The 24741-nt window shown below is 42.8% G+C and overlaps 2 long non-coding RNA genes across 2 annotated transcripts; one reads left to right on the plus strand and one right to left on the minus strand.

Moving 5' to 3' along the window:
- Positions 1-695: 695 nt before the first annotated feature.
- Positions 696-18054, minus strand: LOC143443802 (uncharacterized). The gene is made up of 4 exons (XR_013113093.1): positions 17908-18054; positions 17132-17241; positions 10293-10573; positions 696-924 (listed from the first exon to the last, which is right to left on the minus strand). It is a non-coding gene; the product is annotated as an uncharacterized LOC143443802 (long non-coding RNA).
- Positions 15951-23809, plus strand: LOC143443803 (uncharacterized). The gene is made up of 3 exons (XR_013113094.1): positions 15951-16013; positions 22536-22618; positions 23745-23809. It is a non-coding gene; the product is annotated as an uncharacterized LOC143443803 (long non-coding RNA).
- Positions 23810-24741: the final 932 nt, after the last annotated feature.

Here is a 24741-nt window from a genome sequence, read left to right on the forward strand (position 1 = left end):
TAAGCTTACTTAGCTGGAAGAACAGAGAGAGAATGGTTTCCTGCACCAAACCTTTCAGGGAAGATTTTTGCAAGCTAACTGGGTATCTGATAAAACATCAGATCAAGGCATTTAGCATGTGTTAATGGTTCTTCCAGGATTGTGACTGAACACAAAGCTCGGAGGCAGTGAGTGAGTGGCTCTGGGCTGCCTCCATGTTGGCATAAATTTTGTTGGCTGATTCTGAGTAGATGATTCCAGAAGATCTTTGTGATAAGAACAAAGTGTAAAAGCATGATTATAAAATTAGTATGGGAATTTCACAATTCCTATGCTAAGCAGGATCGGCCCTGTAATTTTGTACCTACTTTTAGTTTGTTTTTGTTTTTTTTTTCTGTGTTATTAGTACGGTGTGCCCATATGCCTCTTGGGGGGTCTACCGTGGTGCATATGTGGAGGTCAGAGAACAGCTTTGTGGAGTCAGTTCCCTCCTTCCACCTTTATGAGGGTTCTGGGCAGTAGAACTTAGGTCACCAGGCTTATCCAGCAAATACCTTTATCTGCTGAGCCATCCTACCAACCCCTAATCTTTTTTAATGATAGGTGTTGGTCATGAGGAATAAGAAATGATGCCTTTGTCACGCAGCACCTGGTGAGTAAGTCTAGTTTCCAGCTAAAAGCAGGACTAATGATAAAAAAGACAGTCTTTTATTTTTAACTTAGACAGCAGTGATATTCTAGGGGGCATTTCCCTTGATATGGTGAAGGCTATACCAATGGAAGACACAGCCTCTTGATTCGGAAAGATAGCCATTTTGATGAGTGCTGTTTTGTCGTAGTTGGCTTGCTGACACACGGCTTTGATATAGTCATTTTGATGTCAGGAACATCTTCATGTGGCTGCCTTGATGTGGCTGTTTTGATATGGGGACATTTTGACTCTGCCTAAAAAAAACCAATAAACTTTTCACATTAAAAAAAAAAAAAAAAAAAAAAAAAGGTAACAAGTAACATACATGTCAGATCTCCCAACCCAATTCCTGATCCCCTATCTCACCCTAGTAGATAAGTCTAGATAATTCTTTAATTATTGTCTCCTTATAATGGAAGCCAGGCTGCTAAAGAAAATAATGTCATTGAAGAAAACAACCCTGTCAAGGAAAAGCGATATTAGAAGGGTGGACCCAATTTATTAACACAACTTAAAGGAACAAAAATGATTCTAAGAAAAACTGACTATGCTTGAATTGTCCAGAATCAGTCTCTTGAGGAATATTGGAGAATCTCTCACTGAGATAAAATACACATCTTTAGACCAGGAGTCCTTCTGTAAGTCACAACCTGTCTACCTTGAAACAGCTGGACAGGGATCAGGCATTTCTGTGACAGGGTGATTTAAAAGAGAATGTCCCCATTTGAGCATAGATAATTGAATACTTAGTCCCTAGTTGGTGGTGCTATTTGGGAAGGTCTAGGAAGTGTAGCCTTACTGGAGAAATTGTGTCACTGGGGGCAGCCACAGTGCCATCCTCAGCATGCTTTCTCTGCTTTCTGCTCACGGTTTAAGATGTGAGCTCTCACTTTGCTGTTCTGGCCACCAAACCTACTAGTTACTCATCACATGGACACTTACCCCTCTGGAACCGTAAGTCCAGATAAACCCTTCCTTCTGTAAGTTGCCTTGGTCATGGTGTTTTATCACAGCAATAGAAAAGTAACTAAGACACAGGACATAGACCTTGGATTGGCACTTGAACAGTGCCGGTAGGCGGAAATCTTAAGAGAGTCGCACTACTGCTCACTCAAACAAGTAGTAGTCACCCCAGGCTGCCAAGTGACAGGTGTAGACATGGAGAAATTAACTGGATGACTTTTGAATTGATCCAACATTGATATTTTGTCATCCAGATGTGACTAGAACAAGGATATTAAATTACTTGGGGTTTTTTTTCTCCCACTGATATATTCAGGGATCTAAATGTTCTATCTTGTTGCTCCCCGCAGTTGAAGAGAAAATATAAACTCACTTCCCTCATAGAAAGTTCTAATAGTTCTCTAAGCAACAGGAGCTTAACCACCCTGGGAAGCCAGATAAATCATTCATATGGTTAATGCTATAATTTCTTTACAACTATGTATTCATTTATATTTATTTATACTCATAAAATATTAAATGTTTTGCAAATATTGTCTATGTCACTATTATCTTGTTAAAGATTTGAAATATCATTCAATCTCTAATATATTTATACAGAGTATTGCATAACACAATATAAAAGTCTATATAATTCACACGATTTGTCGCCTGGAAACACCAGTTTTTCTTCTCCTCAGAATCATTTACTTCATTTCCCACTGCAAAGCTTTCCTATATTGTTTTAATTTCAAGCCCTTCTGACTTTAATTTGGTCAGCAAATAAAGACAAAGTACCAATCACTGTGTATTATCACTTTGCTAGGTACTACAGTTTTGCTAGGTGAAACAAAATAGAAATAAGAAGTGGCTCTTGCTCTTAAGAAATATATCCAGGGTGACTGACTTGGCTACTGAGAAATTTCAAAAATAATAAATAAATAACAGAGATATTACTGAGTAGTTTCCTTAAGTGTTTTAACATCATCTGAGAGGGCTACTGGGTGCAGCTTAGTGGTAAATCATGTGGGAAGCAGCACAAGATCCTGGATTCAAACCAACCATCACATAAAAACAAAAGCAAAGCTTCCTGCAGAGACAGCTCAACAGGTCTAGGTGCTTGCTGAGAAGCATAACAACCTGAGTTCTATCTCTAAGACCCATGTGGTAGGACAGAACTGACTTCTTCAAGTTGTCCTTAGACCTCCATACCCACCCCACACACACACACCTGTTAAATAAAAAAATAAATAATTTTTTAAAAATACTAAATAAAACCCAAGCTATTGAGCATACTGATTGTGGTAGTATTTGTCTATAATTCCAACGAACAGGATGTTGAAGCAGGAGGATAATGAGATTCTATCTAGGCCAGTCTGAACTATACAAGAAGACTCTAAAACAAACAAACAGGCCAGCCTGGACTACACTAGAAGACTCTATCTCAAACAAAAGAAAATTGAATGGCACCCAGCGGTAATTTGTTCTAACATGTGCAAAGCCCTCCATTCAATCCTCAACACCTTGGAAAGATAAGTATCATGTGGTAGATAGCAGGTGTAATAAGTATGCATGATCAAGAGTTATTTAACCCAATAGTGACTGAGAAATTAAACCCTACCAGAAAAAGGAAAAGGAAAATGATATTTAACCATGGGTAGCCTTCTCCTTCTCGGGATAAGCACTGTGCTAACTGTTTCACCATGTCTTATCTCATTTAATCCTCCCACCAGACCCACTGACAAAGGAAGACAGCCTCTTAGGACATTGAGCTCTTGCCCAAGGTCATTCAGCTCAGATTTGGCATGGAGTCTAAATTCAATTCCAGCAGAAGCTACTCTGTTCCATCCCCTCTGGTGTGAGCTACAGCTCAGGTACAAAGGTAACTCGTGTTTAAAAGAATAACTTTAGGTTATAGGACTTTACAAAGAAAAGGCAAAACAAATGGTCACTGTCAACCACTGAGTAACACAGTGGACCTGTGTGTCGCAGTGGTTGTCAGCTTGTTAATAAATGTCACCAATCATAATTGTGTGCTCTCAAAATGACTGTGTCTAATCTTTTAGGTCTTGAATCTAAAAAGGTACTTTTTCCTCAAAATAGAAAAATTAATAATCATAATATTTATTGTACTTTTACTATTGTTGGGATCTAAACTAAATACATAGACATGTATTATATTCATGTAAGGTAGAGCAGGTTCTGAGCCATCTCATTGGCCCAAATCATGGATAAAGAACCATATTAGAAGGATCCAATTATTTGTTTCCCCTCTCTTCTTCCTTCTGTTTTTTTTTTTTTTTTTTTTCTTTCTTTCTTTCTTTACATCTTCCATGTGGTGGGATGTTCTGTGCACTCCTACAGAGAGGTCCATGTGAGAAGACACTGAGGCTTAACAGCCATGTATGCCAGCTTGGAAGCAGAAGCTTCAGCTATAATGAAGTCTGCAGATGTCTGGGATCAGCCTGTGGTTTGTTTTTAATTTATCAGAGACCTAGAGCTAAAAACCATTCAGTTAAGCTACTCTCTGACTCTGACCTCCTAAATTTAGGGACATGGTATTTGTTTTGACTATGAAGTTGTGGAGTAAGTTCTTTCTGAGAAATAAGTAACTAACAGTGTCTTTAATCAACTGTTACTTACCCTGTAGGCTTAGTTCTGATGAGTCTGGACATCTCTTCAATGACTCCACCCCCTACACACACACACACACACCCTGACTTCCACCCCTCAGCTTCTTTCTTTTCTCTCTATTCTTTTTAAACAAATAATCTATTGTCCCAAAGAGATTTCTCTTAGGATTTTCTTCAGGTCTACTTCCTAGCTTAGTCACTTGTGGGATGAGGGGCTGTTCTCCTAGAGTGACTTTGTAGACACACCTTTTTGTCTCCATTGTCCTACTCAGGCCCTCTGCTCTATGTTGGGGTCTGGGAATTGCCCCTCAAACCACTCAAACACCGATCTCAGTCAAGTAGGGGTGGTTTATTGACAACACACCCCAAGACTGATCAATCAAGGCCAAGTTCCAGGCTCAGGAGCTAAGTCATGATGTTGAAAAAAGATACTACAGTGCTTTTTAAGCCTGAGATTTACAAACATCTATGCCAAGTTATTCCACCAATCAGGATAGAGGGATAGGGGATTTCCTTAGGAACATGTCTTCATTGTACACTTATCCTGCTCCCATTGGTTGGGGTATTCGGCTGTGGCAGGGGACTTGTCTTATCTGACATTCATGTCTTAGCTTGCCAATCAAAATGTCAGTTACCCTCATACATGCCTCTTTCTGCTAAGTAGGATGTGAGTTTCCAGGAAGGTCTTGGGAACTTAAACTTACTTTGAGTAGCCACCCCTACTCAAAATGGAAGTCTTATTTCAAACAGTTTCTTACATTGGTGTAGGTGTCTCTCTTATGTTGAGGTCTATCCTAGGGGCAACTTACAAAATCAAACACCATAAAAGCTTATAAACAGGTGCAGGAGGTGCTGCTGGGTGGCTGGGTTGGGTCCAAGCTTATTATGGGTTACTATATAAAGCAGTTCTACTGACTTCTATAATTATTGTTTTTTTTTTCTTTTCTTTTTTTTCTTTTTTTTTTTTTTGTTTTTTTTTTGTTTGTTTGTTTTTGTTTTTTTGTTTTTTGTTGTTGTTGTTTTGTTTTTTTGAGACAGGGTTTCTCTGTGTAGCCCTGGCTGTCCTGGAACTCACTCTGTAGACCAGGCTGGCCTCGAACTCAGAAATCCGCCTGCCTCTGCCTCCCAAGTGCTGGGATTAAAGGCGTGCGCCACCACTGCCCGGCCTATGATTGGTTTTCAAGGGCACAGAATATAGTGGAATATGTCATCATCTTGGACATGAGAAAGTTTCCTTATAATATCAGTTTCAGGGCAAAATGGCAGGTTAACCAGGCAACAGTTAATTAGGCTTTAACATTTAACTTAGGCCCTAACATTCCATCTAGGCCTCATTATTTTACCTAGGCCTTAACATTCTGTTTTTTTGTTTTTTGTTTTTGTTTTTTTTTTTTTCTCTCCTTTACCCCAATTTCTCTTTCAGGAGTTGATGACTAGGAAGAGATCCAGATGAGTTAGTTAATAATTAGTTTCCTAAATCCCAAGTACTAGGAAGGCTGAGACAGGATCCCTTGAACCCAGGAGTGCAAAGGCAATCTAAAGAACAATGCAAGATTCAATGTCAAAAAAGAAAAAAGAAAAAAAAAAGAAAAGAAAAGAAAAGAAAAGAAAAAGAAAGAAAAGAAAGGAAAAGAGTTAATATTAAAAACATATTATTTGCTGGGCGGTGGTGGCGCACGCCTTTAATCCCAGCACTTGGGAGGCAGAGGCAGGCGGATTTCTGAGTTCGAGGCCAGCCTGGTCTACAGAGTGAGTTCCAGGACAGCCAGGGCTACACAGAGAAACCCTGTTTCGAAAACCAAAAAAAAAAAAAAAACCAAAAAAAAAAATAAAATATATATATATATATATATATAAAATAAAATATAAAATTAAATATATATATATATATATATATATATATATATATATATATATATATAAAATTATTCAGGCTGGTTAAGAGCACTGACTGTTCTTCCAGAGCACAACCATCTGAAATGGTATCCGATGTCCTCTTCTGGTGTGTGTGAAGACAGCTGCAATGTACTCATATATTAAATAAATAAATAAATACATACATACATTTTTAAAAAGATATTATTCCACCAAGTATACCATTTCCGAGAAGCAGTTACTGTTATTCTCATTTTACAAAACAAGAGGTTCTCTTGCCTCAGCTCACACAGCCGCTAGATGTTCCAAGCAGGACCAAACCCCATGTTTGGCTAGCTTGAGTCTATGCTGCTTCTTTTTAGGCAAATCTACTCTTTCAGGCTTATCTGACAACTGAACTGATCCAATCATAGAACATATTGAAGAGATGAGACTGTGTGCCCCCATGCAAACACAGCACCTATAATGAATTATCAATGAATATTCACTGTAAAACTATTTATTTATGCTCTATTCTGTCGAATAACTGGTCTATATGTGTATACATCTCCTCCACCCTCTGAGGTCTTTGTGGAATAGAATAAGGTACTTTCCAGGCAAGCTCCTGGGTTTCAGCAGGAGGTTTGGCTCAAAGCTTTCGCCACAGCGGGGGATGTTCTCTGACTTTTCTCCAGCCCCTGCTGGGACTCTGTACCGCGTTCCCTTCCATTCTCCGAAGCAGCAATGCTGCTTTCTCCACTCTGCTAATCTTCAAACATCCATCTCTCCCACCCACACTGTCACTTCCTCTTCACTCTCAGCAAATGGCTCAACACCCACTGGCAGGGAAAGCGCTAGCCACCCGATGGTAACCTCAACTTCCCAGACTTCCCAGTGCCACAGTCCAAAGCCTAATCTCCCACCAACAGTGGGAGCATTCCTCTTTGCTATAGCCACACCTGGGCCTTTCCTTTGCATCCCGGCCCTCCTAGCTAATTCTTTTTTATTTTTATTAAATTAAATTATTTATTCATTTTTCCCCCCAAGACAGTGTTTCTCTGTGTAGACCAGGCTGGGCTGGAACACACTCTGTAGACCAGGCTGGCCTGGAACTCACAAAGATCCACCTTTCCTCTGCCCTCCAAGTGCTAAGATTCAAGGTGTATCCCATTACCACCCAGCCAAAATTCTCAATCTTCACTTGTAACTCTTTCTTCCTTCCCCTACTAAGTCCTTTCATTAATATTTAAAATATCCAAGACTCTGCTTATGGAACAAAAGGTAAATGAACAAGCTAACAAACAAACAAACAAACAAAAACCCCAAACTCTCCCAGATCCTTGCCCCGCCCCCCCTTTTTTTTACATTGTGTGTGTCAGCTACAGAGTCGTCTACACCTGGTATCATACTTCCTCAGCCTCTCAGGTGGTCCTCCCTACCACATCTCAGATCATGCCACCAATAACTCTGTCAATCATTTATCACCAAGGGCAACAGCAAGGTTCTTAACACAAACTCTAGGGATAATGCAGAGCCCTCACTCCATTGATTTACATCCTCCCTTTGTTTGGGTGAGTTTTCTTTCTTTCTTTCCTTCTGTGTTTTCCTCTTCTGTTTTAGATAATGGCTCATGCATTCCAAATTGGCCTTGAACACAATTCACAGCTAAAGATGACGTGGAATTTCAGATCCTCTTGCATACACCATCTTTTTTGTTTGTTGGTTGGTTTTTCGAGACAGGATTTCTCTGTATAGCCCTGACTGTCCTGGAACTCACTCTGTAGACCAGGCTGGCCTTGAACTTGTTTGTGACCACACCCACATTACGTGGTGCTGAGGATCCAACCCAGGGCTTTGAGCATGCTAAGCAAGCACTGTACTAACTGAACTGCTTCCCCAACCCTCATTCTGTTGATGTCTCCATCAACTGGCCATCTCTTTCCTTGAGGCCCGGTACCAGGCCCTGGCCTCCTTCTTTCTGTGTCCACACTTTCAAGTGGGTTCATATACTCCCTTGGCTTTAGTTATCCTCCCTTTGCCTGACACTTCCAAACCCATAATTCCCAACTGGTTATACCAACTTGTCACCCAGCTGTTTCTACTTAGAGGTCACATCAGCCAAATCATTCCAAACTCTCCTGCTTTCCCTCTCTCAGGCTTCTTTCTCCTGCCATCTTTTAAAGATTCTTCTTAGGTTAACATATGAAGTAATGGGTTCCAGCATGATGTCTATACGTTTGTGTCGTATGCTTTATTCTCATTTGTTCTCCTCCCCCACTGCCTTTCTCTATGCTGGCTACTCTCTTCCATGTGATTCCCTTTCTTCACCCAGTTACCTCCCACTTTGGTTTTCTTTTATATTTATCTATGAGTTTGTATGCATGTATATGCATGCATAGACATGGATGTTTGAAGGTGTGAATACAGATGTGTTTCTGCCACACAGTTGGTGTATGGAGATCAGAAGACCACCTTGGGTATCAGTCCTTGCTTCCCACCCTGTTTGAACAGGTTCTCTTGTTTTAGTTTTTCTTTCTGCATATGCCAAGATACCTGGCCCATGAGCTTCTGGAGATTCTCTTGTGTCTGTCTCCCATCCCCCAACAGGAGCATTGTGATTATAGATGTATGGAGTAGTGTGTCTGGCTTTCTCAAGGCCCTGTACCAGGGGCTGGTTCTGGGGATTTGAACTTAGGTCCTTATGCATAGGTATCAAATGCTTACATATTGCTTCATCTTTTCACCCTTCCAATCTCAACTTCATTGCCACATGCATTCAATTACTTCATTTAAGACTTCTCTCTCCTTTTTATGAGTCCATTTATACATACACATACATACTTACATACATACATATGTATACACATACAATTTTAAATCTAGGTTCTGTGTATGAAAGAAAATGCTGTATATTTTTTGAGTCTGTCTTATTTTGCTTACATGATTTCCATTTGCACCTATTTCCTAGCCAAAAAATGATTTCGTTTCTTTTTCATGGTTGCATGAAATTCCATTGTGCGGGGCTAGAGAGATGGCTCAGCGGTTAAGGGCACTGACTGCTCTTCCAGAGGTCCTGAGTTCAATTCCCAGCAACCACATGGTGGCTCACAACCATCTGCAATGCAATCTGATGCCCTCTTCTGGTGTGTCTGAAGACAGCTAGCTATACATATACACTAAGTAAATAAATAAATAAATAAATAAATAAATAAATCTTTAAAAAAAAGAAAGAAATTCCATTGTGCTACATTTTCTTCCTTGAGTCATTTATTGATTGACACTTAGGCCAGCTCCACTTTCTGGCTGTTGTGATTGGGGGCAGCGATAAACACATGTGTAAATATCTCTGGAGGATGTTGACTCAATGTCCTTTGAGTATACGCTAGTGAGTGGTTCAGTTTCTCTTACATTTTTGTATAACTAGTGGTTCAAGTCAGAAACAGGAATGTTATTCTTAATTCTTAAATTCTTCTCTCTCATATCAAAATGAGGCTATTTTTCGTACACAGGATTATCCCAAGAGTCTCCTGGCTGGTCTTGTTTCTAACCTTGTTTTTCTCTAACCTAGTCTCCATCCTGGAGTTAGAGTGATCTTTAAAAAATACAAATCCCCTAGGATAAAGCCATAACCCTCGGCATCATGTGAGTGGCCTTCTTGCAATGGCCCAGCAGCCATCTTTACCAGGCTTTTCTTTGCAACTCCAGCCCGAAATACCCCAGTCAATCTCAGTAAGCTGATTCTGGATTTTTGATAAAGAGCTTTCCTTAGTCCCAACAAAATGAAACCTAGATGACAGCTCTGGGATAATTCCTCTCCTCTAACTATCCACATATAGGCTGGTACCCCCTAATCTGAACATTGAAAATCCAAAATATTCCAAAATCCAAAATTTTTTTGAGTATCAGCAAGAGGCTACCATGGAAAAATTCTAAACCATAGAAATTTGTTTCACTTGCACAAAATTATTTTTAAAAGCCAGCAAGTACTAAGTTACTGTCAGGCTATGAATATAAGGTATATCTATGATAAAAGCATTCTGTGTTTAGCCCTATGTCCATCTCCCACACATCTAATTCTATCTATGCAAATATTTCCAGGCCAACTAGAAAAATATGAACTACAAAATACTTCTGTTACCAAGAATTTTGGAGAAAGGTTACTTAATCAATGTCTGCAATATGTTTTTACCTACCATGGAAATGAAGTACTTTCCTGATGACGAGTCTCATACAAAGTCGGGAATTTGGCTAAAGCTATATGGTAGGTGATGGAGAGCTTAGTTCAACACACCTCTGGAATGTTCTTTAACTTCTCACATATTACGTCTGTCTTCTCTCTTTAGAGCCCAAAGCAGGTGAAGCTGCACAGCTGGTTGAATCTGGTATAGAATCACCGGAGTTAAAATCCAGGCTCTGCAACATCAAAGTTCTGTGATCTTAGAAAACTTACTGACTTGTGCCTCAGTTTTCTTATCTGCAAAACAGAGATTGTAACGATGCTTTTTCACCAACATGTCATGAGGCTCAAGTGTGAAAAGCTATGTTAAACACATAAACTAGAACATCGCAAGTACTCCACGAGTACTGTCTGTTACAACTTTTAAAGGCATGTATCTCCCAATAGCTACTTACTCAATAGTTGTGAAATGAATGCACAAGTGAATAGTTGCTTCTAAAGGTGACCACAAAATTATTAACATTAACCCATATGCAAATATTACGTCAATTACATTAAGCACCTTGAAGAAACAATGCAAGTTGGGGGCCAGTGTGCGAAGTGTATCTCAGTGGTAAAGGGTAAGTTTAGTGTACAGGAAGCCCTGGTTTCAACCCTCAGAACCACAAGAGGAAGGAAGGAGAAAAAAGGAAGGAAAATACAAAAGACAGCAAGGAAGAAGAGAAAGAAAGAAGGAATGAAAGGGAGAGAGGAGGGCAATTACAAAGTTAGTTACTAGTCACTAGGAGCTTTTTGGAAATGAGGTCATTTGACTTCTACCCAAGGACTCTGAGAATTATCCTCCCTTGATGAAGGAGGTCTGAAGCAAACAGGACACCTCAAGGTTCCTGAAGGCATCATGACTGAGTCTGAGGTAATGTCTTCTTGACATAAAGATGACTATTAAAATCATGTAAACATTAAAGTAACTGAGTCAACTTGTTTTCCAGTCTTTTTAAAGACCATTGGGCCTTCCCCAAATCCCAGTGTCACAAGTACCTGTCACCTCCCCCACCTTGCCCAGTCAAGGGCGTGGTTCTGAAGGGGCTATTTCCAGAGTCATGGAAACCAGACCTTGGTTTGAGCTTCGACAGCTTGTGTAATTTAAAAGTTAAAATTTTCATAATGAAAACATGCCTCCAGGTGCTCCCTGTGTGTGGTGGTGTGTGTGTGGGGGGGGGCGGTGGGGGGGGGGGAGGGTGGTTTTAAGAACAAAATTGCTTAACAAGAGTGGATTTGTTTCCAAGGACACTGTCTAGGGGGAACTGGGCTGACTTGAGACAGGTTTTAGAGTAGGAGGTAAAGCTGGATTGGGTGTATTTATATCACCAACCTGGCAAATATATAAATGTACATGTAAATAAAAGGGCATCCCACTCCTGTTACTGAATATTCTCCTCTGGCTCCTGCCTATGGAGGGATAGACAGTCACAGATACAGTATTTCTATCCTCATAAAGAAAAGCTGGCACCCTGGGAAATCACCCAGCAGACTGCACTATAAATACATTATTAATCAGAGCAATTTGTTCTTCATTGTTCCCTCTTTCCCAATATCCCAAAACAACCTTAGGAGAGAGGAGAAAAAAAAAACAACAAAAAACACCTCACACTACCGTTAGCTATTCAATGAGTATGCAAGCAAAGACCCATATATTTCAAAACAATAATAATAATAAAAAATTCCAAGTCTTGTGCCTTAAGTTATTTCCTTAGGTCAGCTGAATCTGAGTAGATCCCACAGGTCTCTGGGTGACATTGAACAAGACTAAGGAAGATAAGGTCAGGGCCTTAATCCATATATAACTAGACAAGTTTGTTCTCTGTAATAACCCCATCTTTACTCATGGGACAGGTGCCTTGCAAAGAGTTACCCTCTAAAGAGTGTGGGGCAGGGAGAAATTGAAAAAATGAGAACTGAGTACCAGCCTGCCTATTGTTGTTAATAAGAAACAAAGTATTAGTGTCACAGCCTCCTGGAAATGAGAAAGGGACAATGCTTCACTTTGTCCTCTCCTCTCAATGGATGTGACCATCATCATTATCACCACCACCACCACCCACCACCACCACCATTATCATCATCATCATTATTGTTGTTGTTTAGATCAAACAGATGCTTGATTTTGAAAGGATAAGCATTCTAAATACCACCCCCCCCCCAAAAAAAAAGTAAATGTCCTCTGACAGACACTCCACCTGCTGAAGAGAATATTTGCGGCTTAAGGTTGGATGAAGGGGGAGGGCACCTTGTTCCCTCTGCAGAAGAACCTCTGTGGCCAAGTTAGCTGCTGTTTTACAAGTCAAAAGCTGGCCTTTCAACTGTCAGCCTGGAGCTCCCATGTGAGACTGGAAAATTGAGCTGCTCTCTCTGCCTGCAGTGACCCACTGAGTAAGAAAGGTTTGCCCAGTTGCTTTGTTTCTTTCTCTTTTCTTGTTGTTTTTTTAAAAAACCAGAACTCAGCTGACAGTCTTGATGACGGTGATGGGGAGGGCAAGGGTGAGTTAATACCCACCTCCGGCTCCCTGGGGAACCACACCGCTGACAGGCTTGGTCCTGTCAGCAGGTGTGAGTCAGACGCACAGGCAGCCGGGTAAGAAGGTGCCATTTTGTCGTCAATGTTTCCACCACCGCACAGAAATAAATAGCTGGAGAAAATGATCCAGGATAAAAGAGCGATCCAGTCAGGAGGCACACTGAATAGCGAGCCCCTATTGAATGTGGCTTCATTATGCAATCTCTCTTTTCACCAAGGGATTCCAACCCCTGGTGGAACCAATTGTGACGAGCAAGTGCTGACAGCCCTGGGAACCAGCCTTGCTGGCCTTTGATTGCAGCTCAGAAGCCCAGTCCTATCTCCGACTTGCTTGCTAAATGTAAGAAGGAATGTGATTGGCTTTTCTGAGTCTCAGTTTTCAAATCTGGAAGCTGGGATTTTTCGAGGAAGGCTCTTAGATTAGCTTCAGTTACAGCATTATAACCCCTCTGAAGTATCACTAGCAATGTCCTTGGAGATGATTATCTTTCTGTTACTGGTTTTGTTTTTTGAGATAGGGTCTCACTGTGTAGTATTGGCTGGCCTGGAACTTGCTGAGTAGGTGAGGCTGGCCCCTGGCATATAGTGGTCCTCTTATTTCTGCCTCCTGTGGGCCAGCATTACAGATGTACACCACCATACCCAGTTCTCTGGAGGCACTCATCCTGCCTTCCCATTTCGTTGCCAATGAAACTTACCTTTTCCCAACACTGCAGAAGGTATGGTGATAGGCTTGATGTTCACATATGTCAAACGACATGATGTCAAAACTACCTTAATTTCTAGTCAAATTATTGTCCTGTAACTACTATATTAATTCCCCACAGGAGATTGAAAATTAACCCCACAGCTTCATATCTCTCTCTGTCTCTCTTTGTCTCTCTGTCTCTCTCTGTGTATGTTAATTGCTTTGGCCTTACCTGGTAATAGGCTAAACATTCATTTAGAATATATTTTCAAAGGAGGATCCACACAGCCACAGTTCATCATAGAGTGGAGAATTATTCCTAAATCATTTGTTTCATTAGGAAGTCCAGAATTTTAAACATTTTTGTTAACAGTGCAGTGGTTCACTATGTAACGCATACAGTAAATGTATCTTGCTGGGCCTCACTCTAGGCCTATTAAGCAGAGTCTCTGATGTCACTGGCTTGGATGCCCCTTATGATGGTCATAAGCACCCTGGATGAGAACCAGAGATAAAGTTACTCGTATTAGATGGATTCACAGTGACCTGGCATAGCCTTCCCTGTCTTGGTTGATGCTTTTCACTTCTTCCCAATTGTGTGCCCCAAGTCCTGGCCTTGGCCTGAACTTGGCTCTTATTCTCACACCCCACATCTAATTTATCCACAATCTGGCTGCCTCTGCTTTCAAAATCTATCAGGGGGTGGGGGTGGGAGGTGGATGGGGGTGGGTGGGTGGGTAATGTTCATTTCTGGTGCTGATTTTTTTTTTCTCACAGGGTATGTTCTTCACAGCAGCCAGGGTGATTCTGTTAAAATGTGAATTGGAGCGTTTCATTCCTGCGTCTCAAAACCTCTAGTGGTTCTCTCCTTCTCATCAAAGATATCCTTATAATGCTACCCTGGACTCTGCTAATCTAGAATGTCACCTCTTCCTCCCTCTTCTTGTCCCTCACTACTGTATCCACAGAGGCCCCCTTGTTCTAGAATATTCTCATCTCAGGTCCTTGGCAGTACCTCCCTTTTATCTCTCTCTCTCTCTTTCTCTGTCTCTCTCTCTCTCTCTCTCTCTCTCTCTGTGGTGTGTTTTAAAGTTTTTCTCCATCAGGAACCTCAATCTGACTCCATCACTCCTACCATATCTCTGTTCAATTGCATCATAACTCTCCCAGGTGGCCTTACTTTAATCTACTCCCCAACTCCAGGCCCTTATCACTACGTAATATAGTCTGTAATCTCCTTATTGGATATTGTTTATTATTATTCATTTTCCCTGGCTACAGGCACCATATGATGTCTATTTGTCTTATTCAGTTCTACATACCAGGCACCCTGAGCACTGCCGGGCATATAGTCCGTGCCCAGTAAATACTTGTGGCGTTTGCTGAATGAATGAAGCTTCTTGACTCTAGAGAGCACAAACCAGGGGAGTGATACTCCTCGGATGAAGGAATGCTTGTGTGATGTTATATTCTATAATACCACATTCCTAGTTTGTTTTAGTTCACGTGTATGAGTATTTGCCTGCATGGATATCTGTGTACCACATGCATTCCTGGTACCTTTGGAGGTCAGAGGAGGGAGTCTGACCTCCTGGAACTTGAGTTACAGATAGCTGTGAGCTTGCCTTGTGAGTGCTAGGTGCTGAGCTCAGGTCTTCTGTGAGAACAGCCAGTGTTTCTAACTGCTGAGCCATTTCTACAGCTCCAACCACTTATGATTTTAAAATCAATAACCAAGAGCTGTTTAACTACTTCTACACTGTCAACCAATAGCTAAACGTTGCTAGAAATTTTACTTCAGCCACACGCCTGCATGCAATTGGTCGGAAAAACGGGTGAAATAGAACAAGTCAACTGGTCCCATGACCTCCAAAATACTCCGGGTCAACAGGAGTCAGAAGTCCAACTATTAGAGGCCCTTTCTCTGAAACGGGTTGTAATTGCAACCCAGCTCGTCTCAGAACACGAGCTAAAGGAAGAAAAAGGAGAGCCATCGCTTCACGAGTCTATTTTTACTTTACTGGGCTTTATCAAAATCTCCCCCTGAAGTGGCTGGCCCAGCGGGGCCAAGAGATCAAGAACATCTCAATAGCACACAGCAGCCACTCTTCCCGGGTAAAAACACCGGTCCCTGGAAGCCCTCCACTTCCCGCCTCCCAGGACAATGCTTTTAATTAGCTGCACCAGATTTCGTAGAGAACAAAAGCTCCCCCACCCCTCACAGGAAAAGCTTCTACAGGAGATAGCTCACTGGGGAAGCGCCAGGCACACAACAGTGAGAGGAGAACATACAGGCTGTTCTGAGCTCCGCAAAGAGACACAAACTGGATTCTCTAGGGAGTCTCAGAGGTTAGGCCAGCGCATTTTCAGTCCATGTGACATCTCCCACCCACACCCACCCCCACACCCACCCCCACCCCTGGCCAACGTCTGAAGGCTTCACCTTCCTCCTCCCTCTCTCTGGAACTGTTGGGGTAAGGAACCTGGGGGTGGTAGAAGAAGCTTGAATAATCTTTAGAATCGAGCATCTGGGAAGCAGGGGAAGAAACTGGGAGTTTATTTCAGGTGACAGACATAGAGCAGGCCCCTATTTTTTTTTTTTCTTTCCCCGAGACTAATAATATTTCTGGAATGGAGAGGCTTGAATCATACGTCTCTTCATACTGCTGTGTGGGAAGTTTCAGTTATGAGCCCAACAACCAGAGAGACGATGGTTCTTTTAAGACTCGCTGGAGCACTGTGCAAAAGGAATCTGGAAGCATGGTGGGGTGGGAAGGGGTGGGTGTACACCAAAAGGGGAACTGTGGGGGTTGGGGTAGGGATGGCTTCACCCGATCCTGTTTTGGGGAATAAAGAGGATGGGCTGAGAAGCCTTCTTTCCACCCTTTTGTTTCTCCATTGAATGCCTTTTGAAAAACAGGGGGAAAAATATCTTGTGTAAGCGTCTCTTCCTGTGTAAGCTCACTGTCAGGAAAGGAAAGTCCATGCACTCCAGTGGTTTATTTTTGTGACCAGAGGCTCCAGGCCCTGCACAGAACACAGACTCTTCCTTGCTCTGAAGGAAAGAAAACGGGGCGTAAGCCTCCTGTCCCAGGGGCCAGAGTGGAGGAACCGCTGTTATCTGAAGGCTTATTCTCCATTTTAGGAAATAAACATAGAGCGTAGGCTACCGTGGGATAGGCGTGAGGTGAAGTCCATTAACCGTGGTGGTGGTGGGCGCTTTCTTATATCAGTCTTTAGGCAAACAAGCATGGAATTAGACTTTAATTAAATAAGGCTTAAGCAGCTGTGCCTCACAGAGCGCCTGCTGGCCATTAAAGTTGACTGTGATCACCCGCTTCTCGGCAACCTGTAGATCAGTACAGCAGGCTCCATTACGGGTGAACCTGCGGGCCAAAGGAGATACCCAGGAGTAAGGCCTCTCTGTACATTTTACCTATGTTCTGGGCAGGAACCCAAACGATTCTGCGTTTTCCTCTCTGTCTTGCCTTCATAAAACAAGTGTGAATGATGTCCAACTCAGAAGAAAACAGGTTTGGGGCTAGGTGTCCCCCTGCCTCCCCCTCTGTCCTCGGACTTCCTTAGAGATTACCTGCTGCAAGGAACACTGGGACGTGAGGACAGGCAGTCCAGCAAGTGTGACCGTCACGTGCTAGGTTCCTCTTGCTTCCTTCCCAGTGGAGATGACCTTAAAATAGAGCTCTGTTTTGAAAGAGTTTCAGGGAAAACTGGTGAGTGTGGACGGAGGAAGGAAACCGGGAAGGTCCAGTTAAAGGGAAAAGCAGATTCCTGCGGACTTATTTGCTAATGTTCCAAGGTTGCATTGACCCTGCATGAGCGGGCCCTCCTAATATGGGGACCTGATTACCATCACTACTCCTGACCCTTTATTGACTCCCCAGCACCCTAAGGGTTGTTACTGGACATCCCCGCTAGAATAGGCTTCTTAAATGCTGGGCTCTGCCTCTTGGGTTCTCTCTCACCTACTTAACTGGAGTCAGGGCTTTTCTTTCAGTTCCTTAAATACGCCTTGTTCCTCTCTTCCCTGACTTTCAACCATGCTGCTTTTCTCTTTGCTTCCAATTCCTTTTTTAAAAAAAAATTTAATTTTTTTTCAAGATTGATCTACTTATTTTACGTATTCACCATTGCTCTCTTCAGACACACCAGAAGAGAGCATCAGACCCCATTGCAGGTGGTTGTGAGCCACCATGTGGTTGCTGGGAATTGAACTCAGGACCTCTAGCCCCCAACTCCAGGGTTGAATGCCCCCACCGGAGATTTCTACCTCCAGGAAGCCTGCCTTCTTTCCTCACCTGTACCCTGGCTAGGTTTCTCTTCTATGAACATCCACAGACCCTAACTTACCTGCTACTCAGTATGCTGCTTTGTAATTCCTCATTCACTTCCCATACTAGACTGTGAACAGCTGAGGGCGGTATGAAGGGCTTCCTCTTGCCTGCTGTTGTATTTCCAGTGCTTGGCACCCAGGAGTGCTGGCCGAGCAAGCTTGTATTGACTCCAAGGACACTGTGCCAATATGAAAATTGATGGCTGATAATATTTAAAGTACCTGCTGAGGCACCAGGAAAGGACCCTGAGTTAGACACTGGGCTGCCCTGACCTCTCTTTGGCTAGCTTTATTCCAAGGCTTCTTTTCATCTTACCGTCCCCACAATAATTTACAAACATCCTAGTCTGCAATGATTTCATTCAGCTTGGGCCTGGGGCTCCTTGATGAACACAGACATGCATCATCGGTCTATGTCTAACTTACTACTTTATTCTAGCAATTTGAAAATTGCTACTAACTGTCATTTTTTAAAAGATATCTTTATAGTTTTTGCCTTATCTTTGAACTTTTTGGGAGTAGGCAGAATGTCTTCGATTCTTTCAATATCTAATGTTTGAGAGTAGACAATCTGTGCATCTTTAAGGACCCATTTTTTTTCTTCTCTGGGAATCAGATTTCTTATAGTGCCACCGTGAAATGCATGCAGGATATATTCAGTGATGTGGCAACGAGACAAGTTTCTGAAAGGAAACCGGCTCCAGGGTGGGCTGGCCAGCTACTGCCCAGAACAATGTGGGCACCACAGCTTTGTCAGCTGGCAAGGGAGAAGCTCTGGGAAGAGGCTGTTCCAGGGTGCCCTCTAGTGACTCGAGGTTCCGCCAGGCCAAAAGTCCTTGAACTTCAGCAGGAAGCAGAATCATCAGGGGAGTTTGCCTAAACTATAAATGGCATCCAATAGGATGCCATACCAATTGGAAAGTCAACTCTTTTCTTCATCAGCACCTTCAGGGATCTGCTGCTGCTGTCCTTTAATCACACTGCAAAGGGCTTACATGCTCGATCTGAGAATGTTCAAGCTCCTTCAAGCTCATTCTGATGTCCCTGGGCATGGATCATTTACTCCTCACTGTCTGCGTATGAAGGTGTGTGTGTGTGTGTGTATGTGTGTAGAGAGAGAGACGGGGGGAGAGAGAGAGAGAGAGAGAGAGAGAGAGAGAGAGAGAGAGAGAGAGAGATTGCATCCCATCCCTGGCATGGACACAAAGCTATTCTTCACCAGACTTGTAAAGGGGTGGGGGTGGGGGGGCTGGACCATTCAGCTAACATTTTGGGAAGGATTGCATCACCTTCTTTTGATGTTTATACCCAGTCTAGTGCATCAGTAATGACGAACAGCCCATCCCCTCTCCTGTTTTTATGTTCCATGATACATACCCTTATGGCCAACACTGTGTAGGCTGTGCAAATATATCATATCTGGAAGTCTCTAGAGGCATTGGGAGTAGGGCATTCTTTGTACCATTCAAGCAGAAGCGGGGGTGTACTGGACAATCGGCTCAAGCATAGGCAACAGCTAGGATTCACTTTCATGCATCTGTGCTTGGATTCTGTTAAGTAAACTCACTGGCAAGGCAAACAAAGGAAAAGCCACATCCATCTCTCCATGATGAAAAGGACCCATTCATACTCAGAAACCCAACAGAGGATGCTCATAGCAACAAAGCAATTGTCTCTCTGGATCTCAATATGTTTCTTCCTCTGGACAATTTTAACTGAAGGCTGTTGCCCTACTTAGGGGCTGTCAGCACATTAAAATGTTTGCGGAGTCCTGTAACTTGATCAAGAACTCTGATGTGCAGCCTGGTACTAAATCATTGATGCACCTTTTTATGTGCTAGTGGCACCTCATTGAGTCAGTGCAATGGTAAACTGTATTTAGTGGATTTGAATATAACAGTGGCTCTGCATGCTGCACTGGGCCCTGGAAATAAGAAAGAGGGCTAGGTAAGACTTAGTGCCCATCTCTCAGGGGGTCAGAGCCCAGAGGGCACTTTATCTTTGATGCAATATAATGCGTGCCCTACAGGAAATACGAGCTTGGGGCTAGGATAGCACAAGACAATTATCCTCTCTGTTCTCAGGAACAAGTTGAACAGAGTAAAGCTATCAGAGCTGCCTCTGATATTCTAATAATTGATGACCATTAGTATTTTCGTAGGGATTGGCTGACATCACGTCATTTGCTTTCATATTTGCTAGACTGGATCTCTCTTCTTACATAGCCTCCCTCCCTTACAGTATCTGGAAAACAAGCCACAACTGGGAAGGTACCATCTGATTTCAGCCTGTTAATCGGCTTTTCCGGAAAACTTTAAGCATAGACTCACAGAGCCCTTAATGAGAAAGCTCATTAAAAAGCCATCTAAAATGGTGAAACAAATTACATGCACAATACAGCCCACTCTTTTTCTCTTGGTTTCCTTTGCTCCCTCCCAGACTGTAGCATTAAAAGGACAAGGTGAAGTAAGCCATCAGGTGGAAAAAAAAAAGACCCTGCCATTCCAAACAAGCCATCTCTACCTCGTTGCTTTGATGACATTTTTCTTGCACCGCTGCAGTGTTAAAATGTTACCCAAACAGCAGGAAGCCCATGCACATGTAATGATGGCCTTGGTAAAGCCTTTGATTGTGTGTATTTGGGTGGAACTTGAGCTTGTAATTGGTGAGTGCACACATTGTCTGTGACAGAGCCTCTCTCTAGAAAGCTTGTTTATCCCAGGGAAATTGAAGTTTCCTTTTCTAGGGGGTGTGAGAAGGGGGGGGGGGGCATTTCCAGGAATGTTACTTCAGGTTGGTTTAGACAGTATATCTCCATGGCTACTTCTATGAAATGTCTTATTAGATCATTCCCTAGCACATTCATCTGTGAGGAAACCTGAGGCTAACTAGGAGTTTCAGGAGCTAAAGCTAGGCTTCCTGCCTCCTGGCTCAAAAGGAAGTGATGGCGGTGCTGTCCATTGGGAGGAAGAGATGGGAGGTGGGTCTTTCTCTCTTTTCTTTCTTTCTTTTTTTTTCTCTTTCCTTTTCCTCTCTTATCCTGGGAAGTGTGAAAGGAAGATTACACAAATAATAAAGCTTCCACACCTGGTAAATGAGCAAAGTTTGTGGAAAAGGAAATCCTCCCAGACATCTTGCTCCTTGATTTAAAACAAGTGTTTTACAAGCCGATTAACAGGCTGAAATCAGATGGTACCTTCCCAGTTGTGGCTTGTTTTCCAGATACTGTAAGGGAGGGAGGCTATGTAAGAAGAGAGATCCAGTCTAGCAAATATGAAAGCAAATGATGTGACAAGTGTTTTAGGTATTTAGCTTAAAATTCTTGTAACCTTGCTGTATTCTGTGCTGAGGCTGGGAGTCAGAGAAGACCAAATTAGCTGCACCCTCCAATTGCTTGACTCTGGAGAATTTGCCAAACACCTCTAAGTTTAGCGGCTGCCATGTCCCAGGCACAGAGCCAGGCACTCAGAAGGCAGAACCTGAGAAGTCAGCACCTCTATTCTGAAGTTCTTCATACTTCATTCAGAGCGAAGAGACCTTAGAATGTCATAAAACCAGATGCTAAGTGCTTTATTGACTCTACATAGTGGTCACACGAGAGCCCGGGCCAGGGATGGAGTGTGTCTTTAAGGTTGAGGAGAGTGAGAAGTCACAGGTGGTGAGACCAAGTTAGGAAGCAGGGCTCTGAATCAGAAGCTGCACTAGGATTTTGAGGAAAAAGAATTCCCTTAAGGAAAGGGAGAGACAGACAGGTGTGCAGGTGTGCTTGAAAGCACTAGGGTGGCAGAGGAGACTCAGAAAACAAGACGGGAACAGAAGGAGAACAAGCAGAGGACTGGCTTCAGAAGCTGCAGCAAGCCAGCCATGATAGAGACTGACAAGCATCTGTGAGACCAGGCAAACAGGTCTCTGGGGACAGCAGGAACTGTCTCAGTGGCACTTGGGGGTTGATGAGCAACGGGACAAGTGAATGAATGGAAGGGAAGCTAATAAACTTATCCGAAAAGTTTAGTGGACTTAGCTGTGAGGAGCTGGCTGTGATTCGCAGGGAGGGATAAGGGATGATGTAAGAATAACCCCCCCCATGACTTAATTACATATGCCATGTGGAAGGAGGACTCGGAGAGGGAGGAGTTAATTTACAAGGGCAAGGTGGGATTAATGGGGTTAATCCGGACCCCACGGAATCTGAGGATTAAGTGAGATTCCTGTGGTGAGGCCTTTCTTAAAGATAATCATACCTGTGAAGTATGATTGTCCTGCTGTTGAAATAGCAGCCCCTCTGCGCCCTCCCAAGGCATGTGAGCTCGCTTATCGCTTGGCAGCCGAGATAGGCAAATCTCAGTCTGGATAGCCTTTTTGTGTGTGCTATTTCCATTTCCTCCAGCCACCACTTCAGGCCCCGGAGCCTACGAACCGCTTTAGCCCTCCTTGACATTTCTTCCTGCCAAACAACACAACTCACCAGTTCCCCCGGGTCACAACAGGATGCCGAGGCTTGATAAGCAAGAAGCGATTAAGGGGGAGGACGGAGGCTCCCCGTCGTTGTTAGGAAGTGGGATTAACATCTAGACCTCCTGGGAACTTTGCTTTCCCGGTTTATTAACTTTTTTTTTTTTTTTTTTTTTTTTTTTTTTTAAATCAGGGAATTGGAGAGCCTCTGGGGCCACGAAGTGGGCTGTCTTCTGGCAGACGTGTGAAACACCCTCTCATCTCTATTTAGGAACTGTAAGTCCCACCAGGGCAGAGTTTTGTCTGTTTTGCTCAATGTTGTATTCCCAGGATCTAGCGTCCGTCTGGCACGTGATGGGGTTTAATAAATACGTGTTAAGTGGATCAATTCATCCATTTATGTTTCTATTGATTTGAAAGAAAAGGCGGGTTTACTATAGGCCATAAAGATTTTTATAGATAAACAGTGATAAAGAGCAATCAACATGATTTTAGGAAGCATATTCTGTGTCAGGCATTTGACATACATGGTATCTGTGACTCCAGCCATTTTATAAATGGGGAAACTGAGATCCAGGCAGAAGTCATTTGGTTGAGAATGTAGGGCTGGAAAGTGATGGAGCTGGAACTCTTAACTGCTCGACTCTAAAGCTTCCACTCTTTCTGTCTCAGGACTTTCTCTGTTTGTTGACTCAGACCAGAACTGGACCATATTCTCTTTACTTAGGACAACACTGCCTGTGCCTGTTTTTAAAAACATCTGTGAGGCTTTTCTAAAATAATAGTCTCTGGCAGGGGTGGGCTCTACCCCCTCTGTCATAGAACAAAGCACCAAGCGCTTCACTTTGTTAGCACACCACCAGTGCCCTGTTAGAAGTTGAGATTCTTAAGGGTAGGGGTTGTTGTCTTCTTAGTGACAACTACTTGTTGAACATCCCTGTATATTTGCTTACCTGAATTTTTTGTTTGTTTGTTTTTTTTTGGTTTGGCTTTTTTTTTTTGGTTTTTTTTTTTTTTTTTTTTTTTTTGTTTTTTTTTAGAGAAAGGGTTTCTCTGTGTAGCTCTGGCTGTCCTGGAACTCACTCTGTAGACCAGGCTGGCCTCGAACTCAGAAATGCGCCTGCCTCTGCCTCCCAAGTGCTGGGATTAAAGGCATGCGCTACCACTGCCGCTGGGCTTGCTTACCTGAGTTAATCCTCACAATCTCCATCTAAGGAACCGTACGTACTTAAGACTGCTCGACCTGTGAGGAAGTAGAAGTCTTGAGAATTTAAACAATTTCCCTAAAATTACAATGAGGAAGCAGCTTAACCAGGAACCAAATGCAGGTGTGAGAAATTCCCAAGCCCACATTCCTTTCCCTTCCCTGCTCTATTCTTAGAATTATCTGTGTTGCTCACAGCTTGGCAGTGGAGATAAAGCGATGGATGCCAACCTGAACACAGAGCCCAGACAACTAATGGAGGTTTGTGTAAGGGTTTGTCTTTTTGGGTGGTGGAGCTTTGGAAGGGGAGAATTTCTCTTCCTGGGGGGAAAGTGGGAACTGAAGAGTTTTCACAATATCTCTAGGGTGTTTGGGAATTTGTTCACCAGTTCCATAATGATGGCTTAAAGTGGAAAATAGTTGTTTTCATCAAATACTGGTGGTTACTTTTAGGGAATGAACAGTGGCCATATCCTGGGTCATCCCTGCTTCTAAGTGGTTCCATCTAGAGGCCAAGAATTTAGCCCAAAAGCCTGCTGGTACCTGCTTAAGTAACAGCTTGTAACCAGGCAGCCCAGTCAGAACATTGTTTCAGTAAGCACACTGTGCATTCCTGCATGTGTGTGAACACTGCTTTACATAATCACAGTTTTAGTCTTACACAGTACACTTGAATGAAACCAGCGCATTTTCAAGCTCATGGCTATTGGAACAAGGGAGTAGCTCCTAATTATATGCTAGCATTTTTTTTTTTCCCTGCTCTTCCTTCTCCTTTAACTTCAGGCATCCCTGGAGGCTGCTTTCACTATATTCTTTTCTTTGGGGGAATTATTCTCTTTTCTGGGCATGAGAGACTGTAAAATTCCTATAAAACCAAGCTTAAAACTCCCTAGCAAAGCAAGGGTTTACAATGCATTGTATAATACCTTCTTTGTCTACTCCAGAGGGCGTTTTTGGGGGAAGCACAGTGGGTGGCTGGAGACTGTTAGAGGGTCTCTGGCAGCAGGCAATTAGGATGGTGCTAAACTGCTCCCTTTCCTAGATGTGTGGCCTTGGGCAAGTTCTTTAACCCTCTTCAGCCTATATTCTGGATCCATGAAAGGTTGGGAAAAAATAGTATGCTAGTCTCCTGATATATAGGACCATCGTGAGGGCTAATAAAACCATGCCAAAGCACTTGCAGTTGGAGAAACCA

The sequence above is a fragment of the Arvicanthis niloticus genome, chromosome 10 (assembly GCF_011762505.2).
Source record: "Arvicanthis niloticus isolate mArvNil1 chromosome 10, mArvNil1.pat.X, whole genome shotgun sequence".
NCBI classification, from domain to species: Eukaryota; Metazoa; Chordata; class Mammalia; order Rodentia; family Muridae; genus Arvicanthis; species Arvicanthis niloticus.